The sequence below is a fragment of the Myotis davidii genome, unplaced genomic scaffold (assembly GCF_000327345.1).
Source record: "Myotis davidii unplaced genomic scaffold, ASM32734v1 scaffold21, whole genome shotgun sequence".
In the NCBI taxonomy this organism is placed as follows: domain Eukaryota; kingdom Metazoa; phylum Chordata; class Mammalia; order Chiroptera; family Vespertilionidae; genus Myotis; species Myotis davidii.
The window spans coordinates 683,039-690,068 of record NW_006292573.1 but is presented as its reverse complement, the minus strand read 5'-3'; the positions used below and the strand labels follow the sequence as shown (position 1 = coordinate 690,068).

The 7,030-nt window shown below is 45.8% G+C and overlaps 1 pseudogene; it reads left to right on the top strand.

The window, feature by feature from the left end:
- The first annotated feature begins 2,746 nt into the window (after nucleotides 1–2,746).
- The window catches only part of LOC102763695, an 8,288-nt pseudogene continuing 4,004 nt past the window's right edge, over nucleotides 2,747–7,030 (top strand).

Genomic DNA, 7,030 nt, shown 5'->3' with positions numbered 1-7,030 from the left:
TGATGGTTTCCATGTGTGCCACTGCCGAGTTCTCTCCAGCTCTCAGACCCACTCTGCTGTTGTCTGCAGTGTCGGGGAGCGAAGCCTCTCTCCATGCCAGTGACATTCTCAGAAGGCACTGGAGTCGTTCGATTTTCCTCCCTAAAATCCCAGGGGAACGCCTCCTGGATTAGTTTCTCGGTATCCGAGGTTGAGAACCATTCAGACTACAAAGTAGTTGGGGCAAACCAGGTAGAGGAAAGTGACAAGGAACAATATCAGGGCTTTATGGAAAGTGTTAGCACGGTGTGCAGACCTAGACTTCAGAGCTACTAATGAAGTTTGTTCATTTGTTCACACACCAACTCACACATATTTTGAGCACTTTCTCACTGCTGTTGTGTTAGGGGCTCGGGGAACAGCTTCTATGCCCCACTCGCCAGCGTAAAGATCTCCCCCCGCATGATCTGAGTGCAGGCGTGGAAGTTACAGTCTCTACCTTCATCGGCACAACAGCTCTGGGCCATAAAGGTTTTCTTTCACAAATGGGATGCCGTCTCCTGGGGAGTACAAGCTTGCACGTGTGCAGACGCCCAGGAAACACCTCTCTCCTTAGCCTAGGCTGCAGTGGTCGGCAAACTCATTAGTCAACAGAGCCAAATATCAACAGTACGATTGAAATTTCTTTTGAGAGCCACATTTTTTAAACTTAAACTATATAGGTAGGTACATTGTTATTAACTTAATTAGGGTACTCCTAAGGCTTAGGAAGAGCCACACTCAAGGGGCCAAAGAGCCGCATGTGGCTCGCGAGCCACAGTTTGCTGACCACGGGCTAGGAGGTCGTCAGCACACTCTAAAACTGCCCTGCTTGGCGACTGGGCACAGACAAAATAGAAACAGCTGATTCAGACCCATTTGGTGGGTCACCTCGGGAACCAGGACCGAAGCCCAAGGCCAGCTAGGGTCGCACAGCACCCAGCTTGCCCAGGACTCGGCCAGCAGGCTCTCTGGGGGACGCACACACGGAACGGCGTCAGGACACACTGCCACACAGGCAATACTGCCCAGAGCACACGGGCCATCCAGAAAACAGGAGGCCAAACGAAGAAGGCCGGAATTCCCTGCGAAAGGCCAGCAGACAGCAGGGCGCCAGCACGACACCAGCTCCAGACCAACGTCAACCCTGATAAATCAGTGGCAGCATCTGACCCTTCCTAGTGCCGGGCACAGGGGGACCCGCCACAGATGCCACATCTGACTTCAGAGGTTCCCCTGGGCGGCCTCCCAGCGCGCCTGAAGGGTACACTCCCACACACCCGTCACTTAGGCCTGGGATGTAACAGGTCGGCCAGAACGGAAGCCACACTCATTACAGTGGAAGGCCACAGACAGGGCAGCCAGGACACCTCAGCCAGGAGCCCCTGGGGGTCGCTGGGTGGGAGGCAGGGGAAGCTCCGGGTGGTGGCTACAGTAGTGAGGCTCACACGGGCAATTCTGGGGGGCAGGGCGCCAACTTCACTCTCACTGTTTCTTAGAGAACGGGAAAGTTTGGGTTGGGCTTCTTGGTAGATTTTCTTTTTTATGGGTGGACAAATCTTAATCTTTTACTCTACTAAATATCATTATTCTACTAAATACCTCCTCACCTCCTCTCCACCTCTCTGAAACAGCTGATGCGTCAAAGCAAACACTGAGCCGCACCAACAATGATATTATCAGGTCATGTGAACAAGAGCACATTTCACCTGTTGGTGATTTTTCCCTTGAGGTAACTGGAAAATAGCCGCCTACTGTCTAACAGAGCAGCAACGCCTTTCCCAAAGGCTCTTCTGCCAGGTAAGGGCAAAGGCAAGAGATTTAAAACTAAGCCGGCTGAACTGCTTTACTGATAAGGCGTTCCCAGTGACGCCCGCAGCCCGTAACGCTTCATGGTAAGCTACAAACTAGGAAATGAAGTACTTTCAGCTCAGTGTTGTGGGCAGGGGAGAAGTACACACTAATTCACACATAATGCTCGATTATACTCAGATGCTATATTTAGAAATCACAGTCCCTAATCAAAGAGTGAGGGGATTTAATTTTTAAAAATCATTCCAACAGGGTGAAGTTCAGCACAGAAAAGAGATGGGGAAAATGGAAAGATAAGTTCATCAGTGTGGTGCTTTCAACTTGTATTGAATTCATAATTTTTAAAAAGCCAATGTATGGTGTCTCATTACATAAACTCCCTGATGATAGCAATGTTAATACATACGTTCACCATGAAACAGTCCAAAGGAGTGGTGAGCTGTTCATCTAATTCAGTGGTTCTCAACCTTGGCTGCACATTAGAATCACCTGGGAATCTTTTTCAAATCCTGATTTCTGGGCCTCATCCTCCGGAAATTCTGTTTCTTGTTACTAATGTTGTGGCCTCACCCCATAACAAAGAAACAGAATTTCCGGAGGATGAGGCCCAGAAATCAGGATTTGAAAAAGATTCCCAGGTGATTCTAATGTGCAGCCAAAGTTGAGAACCACTGATCTAGTTCATCCACCCCAGCTTTATAGATGAAAAGAACAGAAGTCACCTCTATGGACAAGTACAGACCACGGGCAACACAGTGCTGTTGTCAAGCAAACACAGCAGCCTTAACACTGCCCCAAACCCCAGGACCCGTGACACTGCCATCCACGCCACTGGCTTTTCCATCTTTCCAAACTACATCTGGTTTGTGGAAGACTTGAACATGGTCCAAAGAAGAGAACAGAAGTTCCGGGAAGAATGGAAAGAGGGGCCTCCAACAAAGATGAGAAACAAATGGAAGTCAAGCAAAGATTTCTGTGGCTGACGATCTTACTGGGTAACAGTTTCTCAGGTGTCCTCGTAGGGTACACAGGCCTCTACGCGGGTAAGGAATTTGGTAACCATCTTAACTATTTTTAAGCGTATACTTCAGCAGCATTAAGTGCATTCTTATTGTTGTACGACCATCGCTACCATCCATCCACAGAACCCCTTTCCTTTTGTGGAATTAAACTCTATCCATTAAATAACAACGCCCCATTCCCCCTTCCCCCCTCCCCACCCTCCGGCCCCGGCAACTACCATTCTGCGCTCTGTGCCATGAGTTTGACTAGTCTAGGTACCTCACATAATGGAAGCGTACGGTATTTGCCCTCTTGTGACTGGTTTATTTCACTCAGCACAGTGTCCTCAAGCTAAGGATTATAGACGTACCTCAGAGAAAGCGCGGGTCTGGTTCCAGGCCACTGCCATGAAGGGAGTCTTCATCTTGCTGCTCGTGGAGAGTCTTGCCTTCAATTTGTAAAAAGAAATGCAACATCTGTGAAATGCGACACAACGAGCTATGCCTGTATCTTTTAAGAAGGCATTTAAGTATTAGCTGGGGATGCTGACCAGCTGTTTTCCATCTTCCATAAGAACAGAGAAAACAAGAGAAAATTAGTTTACACGGCAAGGGTACGGAAAGCTGTCCGATGCTGAAATATAGACTCTTAAAGGAAAACCTACACCTTTATTAGCATTTACAGAAGTACTATAAACAATGTGTTAACACATTAAGTTGACTTATTTCCTCATAAGATCTCTTAAAATTATGAAATTAATTCAGAAGCCCTAGTCAAGCTTCTGATTGTAATGGTGTGGGAACTATTAAAGAAGTAGGACATATTGTCCTTTTCCTTGAAAAACACAATTTACTCCAGGAAACATTATGTTCTTCAAGTTCTATGGTATTTACCATGTTTACCATAAACCAGGATGGCAAATAGCTTTCAACTCAAGTGCCAACTCTTACAACATGTCAGACTGACTAAAGCCCTGAGATGAATTTTGAGCCCAAGACTGGGCCCAGACCAAACACTGATTATTTTGTTTGTCGTGGTCCCAAAGGGACAAGCGAGGGTAAAAGTGTCATAGTCAGGCCATTCCTGTCGAAACTCTTGAACCTTGTTATGCACTATTGATTGCTTAGCACAGATCAATATTGGTTTCGTGTTTGTCTGTCTCTCCAGCTAAAATAGCTTCACAGGAGGCATCAGTACTGTATCTCCTACTTATTTGCCATTCCCACAGATAGCGCAGCACTGGGAGCCGTACGAAACCACAGGAACCTGACAAGAAACCAGGAGAAGGCTCCTGGGAAGACGGCAGAGGGCGAAGCACCAGGCATGTCTCCCACCTGGACAAGAGCTGCACTGGCAGAACCTGTGTGAGCTGACTGTTTTGGAACTCGAGCCTATTGAAGGCTTGCAGCATCCAGGTGGTAATTTGGTTAATTTTAGTCCTTCCCAGCTCTTATCACAGGGGCAACTACCCACCCTATCACTACCATCCATCCACAGAACTCTTTTTCATTTTGCAGAATTAAACTCTGTATCCATTAAATAACAACTCCTCATTACCTCCCCCGAGCCCCAGCAACCACCATTCTGCTTTCTGTGCTATGAGCTTGACTACTCTAAGGACCTCAAATAATGGGAGAGAGAGTGAAAGACAGAGAGAAACATCAATGTGAGAGGGACACATCGATTGGTTGCCTCCCATATGAGCCCGAACATCCGGGCCAGGGATTGAATCTGCAACCCAGGTACGTGCCCTTGACCAGGAATTGAACCCAAGATGCTCAGGCCAATGCTCCAACCACTGAGCACACCAGCCAGGGCTGTTATTAGTGATTTAGAGAAAGAGGAAGGGAGAGGGAGAGAAACATCGTTGTGTGAGAGAAACACTGATTGGCTGCCTCCCACATGCCCCGACTGCAACCCTGGTATGGGCTCTGACTGGGAATAGAACCCACGACCTTTCAGTCCATGGGAGGACGCTCCAACCAACTGAACAACTCCAGCCAGGGCTTTCTGACCACAATGTAAATGGCTGTCCCCAGAGTCAGTACCTCTTCTTTCCTCACCACACAATTCTTTCTGAGCACACTTCCACAACCGCGATTTATAGCTGATTACCCAGCTTCCTCCTGCAGGACCCAACTGAAACCCCTACGCACTTCTATCTCAGCATGTCCAGAATGAAACCCAGCATCTCTCTCTCCATTGTCCTCTCTCCACACACACACACCTATTTCCTATCTTGATGATTAGCACCTTCATCCACACAGCTGTCCAAGCCAGAAGCCTGGGAGTCACCCTGTTCTCTATTCTCCACATCCAGTCACCTTTTATCACCACTAATTATCCCTCTTGGCTATTGTTCATGTATTTTCCCTTCTCGTCATTCCCACTGTCAGTGACCTAGCTTGGTCTTTCATTATTTCTCTCCTGGACAACTGTAGCTGACCTATCACTGGTGTCCTTACCTCTGTTCTAATTCCTTTGTGCCAGCATTAGAACCAAAGTCCTAGCCCACATATCCCATCTTTCTCCCTTGCTCAGAATTCTTTAATGGCCCTTCACGGCCTGCAGGATAAAATCTAAACAGCTTAGAAGGGCATGTGAGGCCCTTCATGATTTGTTCTGCATGACCATCCTCATCTCCAACTCTATCCCCTTCTACTTTAGTCTCCAGCAGCAAGCAAGTCCCACAACACGCCATTTTCTCAACTACTTCCATCTCTGCGTCTTGCAGCTGTTCTTCCCTCTGCCTGGACCCTGGTCCCTCCCGTATTCACCTGGTATGCCGCCATTATTCTTCAGATCTCAATGCCAAAATGAAGTCCTCTGCGTTAGCTAAGACTCTTTGAGTGGTACGTGATAGAAATGCTTCCAGATTAGCTTAACCTCAAAGGGATTTGACTGGGATATGTAGCGAGGAAGGATTCTAGGGCAGACCACAGATGCCATTCAGCATTTTTCAAATCCATGTCCTGGCCTAGCAACTTAACTCAAAAGGTTATTCACTTCCTGCTTCTGCTTTTCTTGTAATTTTGCTTCACTTAAGCTTCTTAAAGAGTATTTTTAAAGGCAACAGCTGTAGTAATCTAGACATGGAAATGAAGTATGGCTGTCCTATTATACCTGTCAATAACTAGTATAATTTTATGGGTTCTTTCACTGTAACAGAAATAAGAGAAGCACATGAAATTTAAACCAATCAAAAATAACTTATGAAATAAATAGTTTTGTGATCTCAGATTTAAAAAAAAAAAAGCAGTAGTCAATCATGAAAATTGTCCCTAAAGGTGACATTCTGCAATTCTCTCTGATTTAGTTTTAAATGTCTTACAGATGCTTTCCAAGCAATAAAAAGAATAAAATAAAAATTGAAAAGGAAAGAGACAAACAACCTCTGCAAAATCAATCAGATGACCCACCCAGGGCAATAAGAAGCCAAGCCCAGTTGTAAAACATCTGGGTAGGAAAAATGAAAAAGCATCTTCTTTTGTCCATTTTCAAAGTTACCATAAAAACACATCTTCCCAAGAGCCTCCCCTTTCTTCTACATCAGAGATCTGCAAACCAGAGCCTATGGGCCAAATTCAGTCCAATGCCCGTTTTTGTAAATAAAGTTTTATTAGAATACAACCACACCTTATCCTGAGGCCTTGTCCTCAAGGTTGCATAGCCCAGTTATAGAAAGAATTATGCTAAGTCATTTTAGCAAAAATCCCTGATCACCCTCATTATCTGATGAAATTCCCCACGCCACCCTCCCTTCCCTCAGGGATATCTGGTTACCCTGGCCTGCCTTCAGCAAGAATCTAGTTACCGTATTTGCCGGCGTATAAGACGACTGGGCGTATAAGACGACCCCCTAACATTTCCACTCAAAATACAGAGTTTGTTATATACTCGCCGTATAAGACTACCCCCTCTTCCGCACACCTTCCACACACCAAATAAAAGGTAAAACAATATCAGATTTGATTTTAACATTTTAATTTATATTCAAATGCTTATGACATGCAGGAAAACTGTCACAAGGCTGTATGTAATCAAACATATACATAAAACAGTGCAAGTTTATTACCGGTAAACATACCGGTAATTCACTAAAGAAAACACACTCTATAGACTGGTACCGTAGATGCTTCTCAGGAACACAGGCAAGCAGCCCACAACCTAGAGGGACTGTCAATGATAGAAGAAAGAT